The 7,419-nt window shown below is 36.7% G+C and overlaps 1 non-coding gene across 1 annotated transcript; it reads left to right on the top strand.

Moving 5' to 3' along the window:
* Positions 1-6,812: 6,812 nt before the first annotated feature.
* On the top strand, positions 6,813-6,919 carry LOC121204108 (small nucleolar RNA R71). Its single transcript, XR_005899036.1, has one exon. It is a non-coding gene; the product is annotated as a small nucleolar RNA R71 (small nucleolar RNA).
* The last annotated feature ends 500 nt before the right edge of the window (positions 6,920-7,419 follow it).

The following is a 7,419-nucleotide window of genomic DNA, read 5'->3' as shown; positions in this document are numbered from 1 at the left end:
ACTTGCATCATCAATATCTTCCATCCATGTCCCAAAGATAGCATCTGCGAACTCAGGAACAAAAGTACTAGAGATATTCTTAAAAGAATTTCGAATTGAGTCATCTTTAATTTTTTCATATTTCCAGTAAGTTTGTTGTTGATTGTGCAGAACTTGCACATATCCATCAAAATTGACAACTTTGATTTCCTTGAAGCACTTGCAGAAGTCAGCATAGGAGTTGTAGGTTCAGGTTTAACACTTAGCCTGTCTGGATCTTCTTCTGGCTCAACCGTTTGTTGAGAGTTTTCAGATCCTTCAACTGGTTTAGGACTATTCGATTTTTTATCAGATTCTTCCTCTTTAGTGTCTGTAACTGAATTAGCTTCAATCTTAGCTCCATCTGTTGACTTCCGGGTATCTGGTTCAGTTGGCTCTTCTTGCTCGCCTTGATTCAGCTCATGCACCCTCTCTACTAATCTTCCAAGATCATAATTTGTAATGCATCATTGAACATATCGCCCTTTCAAATTTGCTTATGTTTTAACATGGGCCCTTAAGCAAAGTGAAGTGATTAATGATGGGAAATAAGCAATTCCTGCCTTCTTTTTAGCACAATCATGAATCTCCTTGAGAATAATTTTCCCAACATTAATGGACTTTTCTGTCAAGATTACATATAACAAAAGCATCCGTTCCATCGAGATGGTGGAACTATGTGAGATAGGCATAAAACTGTAGCGAACGAAATAAAACCATACCTTTCCTACTGGTTTTAGGTATTCCCTTCGACAAGAATGGCTCCCATACTTTCTTATAATCTATTGGGATCCCAGATTTGTCACAACATCAAGCACCTGTTGAAGAAAATCCCAATTGATATTAATCATCATAGGGTAGTTCTCATCTTCTTCAAGATCAAGTTAAACAAATCATTAATGGACTTAGAAGTAAGAGGTATCTTTTTTTTCAAACGATGACCTCAGTAGCATCTTGCACAGTCAAGATAGCATAGAATTCTCGAACTAGTTCATCATCGAGAAGTGAACGAGCATCACAAAATCGTTCCCACTTGAGAGCATTGATTTTTTTTAATCGGTATAGAAACAACCATCAAATCATTACTCTTCAAGTCAAAACCTTTTTTCGGCATCATAAGTTGATGCTTGAAGATTGAATCAAACCTCTTTTTCACTTTTTCATCGATCAAAATCGAGTTTTCAAGAGTCGTCTTTGAAGATCTAGTTCTTTTACAAGACATGGTTATCTTTTCTTGAAAATTGGCAAAGTTTCTACACAAGGGGAAAAAAAGAAATCAACAGAGTGGTAAAGACTTGCTATGGCAAAAATCTTGCGACGACAAGAATAGTGCAGTGGCAACATCGGCGTGTGACAGCCAAGGCGATGTGTGGCTGCAACAACGATGATCTGTGGTAGCAACGACGACGCTTCGGCAATCTTCTTACGGCAACATTAGATGGTTTCAGCAAAAAGGAAAGAGAATTAGGGTTTCTTTTGAGATTTGAGGTTGACGGCGAAAAAGAGAGATTTAAGGATTTTTTTAGGGGTTAAGCAAATTGCTTTGAGGGATATGAAAATTAGTAGAGTGGTGAGAGGATTATATAGGGAAGAATTAGGGCAACATGTAATGAAAATTTAGCTACATTAGGGTTACTTGTGCGGCAAGTAATGAGAGTGGCAGCAAAGTGTGGATTTTTTTCTTCCTTTTTAACTTACTAAAAAAACATTGATTAGTACTTGGGCAAAATTTGACCCCCTTTATTAACATAAAAATTTAATATTTAAACAAAACAAATGAAACTTAAAAATTTTAAATCTTAATTAGAAAATTTCTTCTTAACAAATTACATTAAATTAATTCCCAAAAAAGGTGGAGGAGTCTTAGTGGTCCCGCTTAAATACCAATCTCCTTAGACAGAATTAATTAAATGTACTAAGTTAAGAAAATAAGTTCTAATTATTTATTTATTTATTTACAAAACGAGTTCATGAAAAATCAAGGGTCTGTTAACTTGAACGAGGATTCAACTCGCTCAATTTCACCATCCCAGTAGTGTTTGAGATGTTGACCATTAACTTTAAATGTACCTTCGTAATTGTCGTATAATACAATAACTCCATAAGGATAAACTTGGTATATGGTATAGGGTCCTTTCCATCAAAATTTAAGCTTCCCAGGAAATAACTTCAACCTTGAATTAAACAACAAAACCTTCTGACCTTCTTTAAACTCGCGAGGTTGTATATGACTATCATGCCATCTCTTTGATCTTTCTTTACACATTTTGGCATTCTCATAGGAAAACAACCTCAGCTCTTCCAAATCATCAAGTTGTAACATCCTTCTCTCACCGACTTGCTTAAGATCAAAGTTCAACTACTTCAAAGCCCAGTGAGCTCTATTCTCCAACTCTAATGGCAAATGACATGTCTTTCCAAAGACTAAACGATAAGCAATCATTCCTATCTGTGTCTTAAATGCTGCTCGATAGGCTCATAATGCATCATCGAGCCTTCAAGACCAATCTTTTCTACTAGGGCGTACTACCCTTTCAAGGATACCTTTGATTTCATGGTTCACTCTTTCAACTTGCTTATTAGACTGGGGTTGATAAGCAGTAGCAATCTTGTGCTTCACATCATATTTGCCAAGCAACCACTTAAGCCATTTGTTCATAAAGTGAGAACCTTCATCACTAATAATAGCTCTTGGTGTCCCAAATCGTGTAAACACATGCCTACGTAGGAATCGCAAGACTACCTTATCATCATTTGTAGGGTATGCTTCAGATTCAACCCACTTGGTTACATAGTCCACAACAACTAAGATGTATTTGTTCCCATATGAAGAAGGAAATGGGCTTCAGAAGTCAATGCCCCATACATCGAATAATTCAATCTCCAAAATGTTTGTAAAGGGTATCTCATTCCTCCTTGATATATTTCTGGTCTTTTGGCATTTATCACGGTTCTTCATAAAAGCATAAGCATCTTTAAATAGCGTAGGCCAAAAGAAACCTGCTTGCAAAATCTTTGCTACAGTATGTGAACCACCAAAGGTACGTCAACCACCAAAGTGTCCCCCACTTGGAGATGAATGGAAATGATACAAGATCTCAGCAATCTCACTTTCAGCTAGACATTTTCAGAATTATATTATCTGCACACTATTTAAACAAAAATGGATCCTCCCAAAAATAATACCGACTATCATGAATGAATTTTTCATTTTTTGGTATGTCATTTCTCAAGGAATTATTCCACATGCAAGATAATTGGCAAAATCAGCAAACCAAGGTGTTTCATGAATTCGACTTACCTTAAATAGGTGTTCATTTGGGAAATTCTCATTGATAGGCACATGATCGAGTTCCCTCATCTTGTTCTAACCTCAACAGATGATCAACTATTTGATTTTTGACACATTTTCTGTCTTGGATCTCAAGGTCAAATGCTTCGAGTAATAGTATCCAACGAATTAGCCTCGGTTTTGCATTTTTCTTCGTGAGCAAGTATTTAATGGCCCCATGGTCAGTAAATACTGTAACTCTGGTACCTATAAGATATGAGCAAAATTTGTCAAAACAAAAAACTATAGCAAAGAGTTTCTTTTCAATTACCGTATAATTGAGTTGGGCTCCCATCAAAGTTCTACTTGCATAGTAAATAGGGCGAAACACTTTGTTTCTTCTTTGACCCATCACAGCTCCAACGGCATAATCACTTACATCACACATCAACTTAAAAGATGATCTCCAATCAGATGTAACAATTATTGGGGCTAAGATTAGTCATTTTTTTATATCTTCAAAAGCTTTTAAACATGCTTTGTTGCAACCAAACATTGTATTTTTCTCTAACAACAAACACAACGGTTTAGAAAATTTTGAGAAATCTTTGGTAAACCTTTGGTAAAAACTGGCATGGCCTAAGAAACTTCTGACTCCTTTCACATTAATTGGGGCCGGTAATCTTTTAATTACGTCCACCTTTGCTTTATCGACTTCAATTCCTTTCTTTGAGATTTTATGCCATGAGATAATCCCTTTCTTAACCATAAAATGACATTTTTCCTAGTTAAGGACAAGATTCGTCTCTTCACATCTCTTTAGTACCTTAGCCAAATTACTTAAACAAATATCATAAGTGTTACCAAAAGTAGAAAAATCATCCATGAAAACCTCAACAAAATTTTCAACCATATCAGTGAATATTTCCATCATGCATGTTAAATGTTGCAGGTGCATTGCATAAACCAAAAGGCATTCGCCTAAAAGAAAATGTATCGTATGGACAAGTAAAGGTTGTTTTCTGTTGGTCTTCCGGAGCTAAACTATTTGGTTATATCCCGAATAGCCATCTAAAACATAATAGAATTCATTACCTGCCAGTCAATCTAACATTTGATCCATAAAAGGTAATGGACAATGGTCCTTCCGAGTGGCTTTATTCAATTTTCTGTAATTAATACAGATTCTCCAACCAGTAACAGTTCTCATTGGAATCAGCTCATTACACCTATTTTCAACAATTGTGATTCCACCTTTATTCAGCACACACTGCACTGAACTTACCCACGAACTATCTGAAATAGGATAGATGATCCCTACATCTAACCATTTGATCACTTCCTTTCTCACAACTTCTTTCATAATAGGATTAAGCCTCTTTTTTCCATCAATTCGAGCTCTTTCACCTGCTTCTAAAATAATTTTATGCATGTAAAAAGAAGGGTTTATACCTCGAATATCAGCTATGGTCCAACCAATTGCTTTCTTAAATTTCTTTAGAACAACAATTAGTTGCTCCTCTTGATCTTTCGTCAGTTCTGCTGAAATAATCACCGGTAAAGTAGAACAATAACCTAAATGAACGTATTTCAAATGGGAAGGAAGTACCTTTAGTTTGAGTTTAGGTGGATCTTTAATTGGCAACTTCGGTTGCACAAATTCTCTGATTTCTAACTCCAATGGTTCAAACTGTGTGGATTGAATAAAATTTCTCGGATTGGCTTCCATCAAAGCCATGTTTTCTTTACCTTCTTCATCTTACAAAGGGTCAAGATCTAAGGCTTTCTCTAATGGTTCTTCTTCAAAATTGCTTTCCGTAGAAACCAAGATTTCTATCTCTTCCATAACTGAACGCTCTTCTGCCAGATCTGGAAATTTCATCGCTTTAAAAATGTTAAAGGTTACCTCATCATCTTGAATTCGCATGGTGAGTTCGCCTTTCTGCACATCAATTAACGTTCTTCCCGTGGCTAAGAAAGGTCTCCTAAGGATGATCGGCACTTCCGTATCTACTTTAAAATCTAAGATAATGAAATCAGCAGGAAAAATAAATTTATTGACTCTTACCAAAACATCCTCGATCTTTCTTTCGGGATATACTAAAGATCGATCCTCTAGCTGAAGCGTAACAGTTGTAGGTCTTACTTCACCTATCCCTAGCATCTTGAAAATAGCTTAGGCATCAAGTTGATACTCACTCCTAAATCACACAAAGCTTTACTACAGTAAGATTCACCAATATTACAAGGTATAAGCTTCCTGGGTCTTTCAATTTTTTTTTGCAGTTTGTTCTGCAGGAACACACTACACTCATTTGTTAAAGCGACAGTCTCATACTCACTTAGCCGTTTCTTCTTGGACAATATATCCTTCATAAACTTCACATAATTTGACATTTGTTCTAAAGCCTCCACCAACAGAATATTGATGTGTAACTACTTCAGAACATCCAAAAACTTCTTGAATTGCACCTTCTATTTTTGCTTGTCTTGTTGCAATCTTTGTGGATATAGAGGTGATGAAACTTTCGGTTCAATCGGATAACTCTTCTGAGTAGGTAAATCTGCATCCAAAGAAGATGTTAAAGTATTTGAATTCACTAAGTTAGGATTTACCTTGTCAATCTTTACAGATTCTAGCTCTTTTGGTATAGGAATTTCAACAGCTGGTTGATTCTTCTCAACGGGCTTATCTTCGACATCAATCAATCGGGGTTCCAGAATTTTACCACTTCGCAATGCCATTACTTTGATATGTTTTTTACCCAAATTTCTTAGATTCTAAGTATTGCTCGATAAGGTTCCTTGTGGCCTATTACGAAGCTTCGTAGTTAACTTGCCCATTTGGTTTTCCAAATTCTTCAATGTTGCTGCTTGGCTTTGAATCAAAGTGTCATTCTTTGCCATGTATGCTTTCAACAAGTTTTCCAAATTGTTTGATGCCTCAGCTTAAGCTAGTTTTGGAGCTTGCTGATTAAACCCTTGAGATTGGTTGAGTCTATGCTATAATAAGTGGTTGTTCGGTCTATTTCCTTGGTTGCTCCAAGAAAAGTTAGGGTGATTTCACCATGAAGGATTGTAGAAGTTGGACTGGGGTCCTTGCCCACTCCTATTTTGATGTTGGTTCCCCAAATAGTACACTGACTTAGGATTTGACAGACAATTCTCAAAAGAATGACCTTTCCCACAGTACACACAGGAAACTACTTCAGGCGGAATTGGTGGCTGAGCTGCAAAATGGTTAGCACTATTAGCGATAAACTATTTTAACATAGAGGAAATAGACAATACCTGAGCCGATAATGAAGTAAGGGCGTCAACTTCATGAACTCCGACTACACGTCTTACTGAAGCTATTCGATTTGTTGGCCATTGATAGTTATTACTCGCAATCATCTCAATGATCTGATAAGCCTCATTATAAGACTTAGATAAAACTGCACCATTCACAGAAGCATCGACCACCAATCTTGTATGTGCATTGAGACCATTATAGAATGTCTTCAACTAGATACAATAAGGAATCCCATGATGAGGACACTTACGAAATAACTCCTTGAATTGCTCCCAATCCTCATACAAAGACTCGTCATCCAATTGTTGGAAAGTTGTGATCTCGTTCCTCAACTTAGCGTTTTTGCTAGGCAAGAAATACTTAACCAGAAATCTCTCTACTAATTCTTGCCATGTAGATATGGAACTTGGTGGCAATGAATTGAGCCATGCTCGTGCTCGGTCTCGCAATGAGTACGAAACAACTTCAACCTCAATGCGTCTTTATTCACACCGGCTATCTTGAATGAATCACTAACCTCCACAAACAATCGAAGGTGGAGATGTGGATTTTCCGTGGGCATACCACTGAATTGGCCCACCGTTTGGATAATTTGAAACATCACTGGTTTCAATTCAAATTGGGTTGCCTCAATATCTGACCTTCTAATCCTAGATTTAACTCACAAAAAAGTGGCATAGCATATTGTCTGATGCATTGATCCCTATCATCGGTAATGAGGATGGGATTTCATACATGATCGGCTTCATTACCTTGGTCTTAATTCTGATTTCCAAAGTCCATCTCGACTTGTCTTTGAGCTATTTGTTCATGTCGTCTTTGTCTGAAAGCTCAC

Source organism: Gossypium hirsutum, chromosome A07, assembly GCF_007990345.1.
Source record: "Gossypium hirsutum isolate 1008001.06 chromosome A07, Gossypium_hirsutum_v2.1, whole genome shotgun sequence".
In the NCBI taxonomy this organism is placed as follows: domain Eukaryota; kingdom Viridiplantae; phylum Streptophyta; class Magnoliopsida; order Malvales; family Malvaceae; genus Gossypium; species Gossypium hirsutum.
This window is presented reverse-complemented; position numbering and strand designations above follow the sequence as displayed.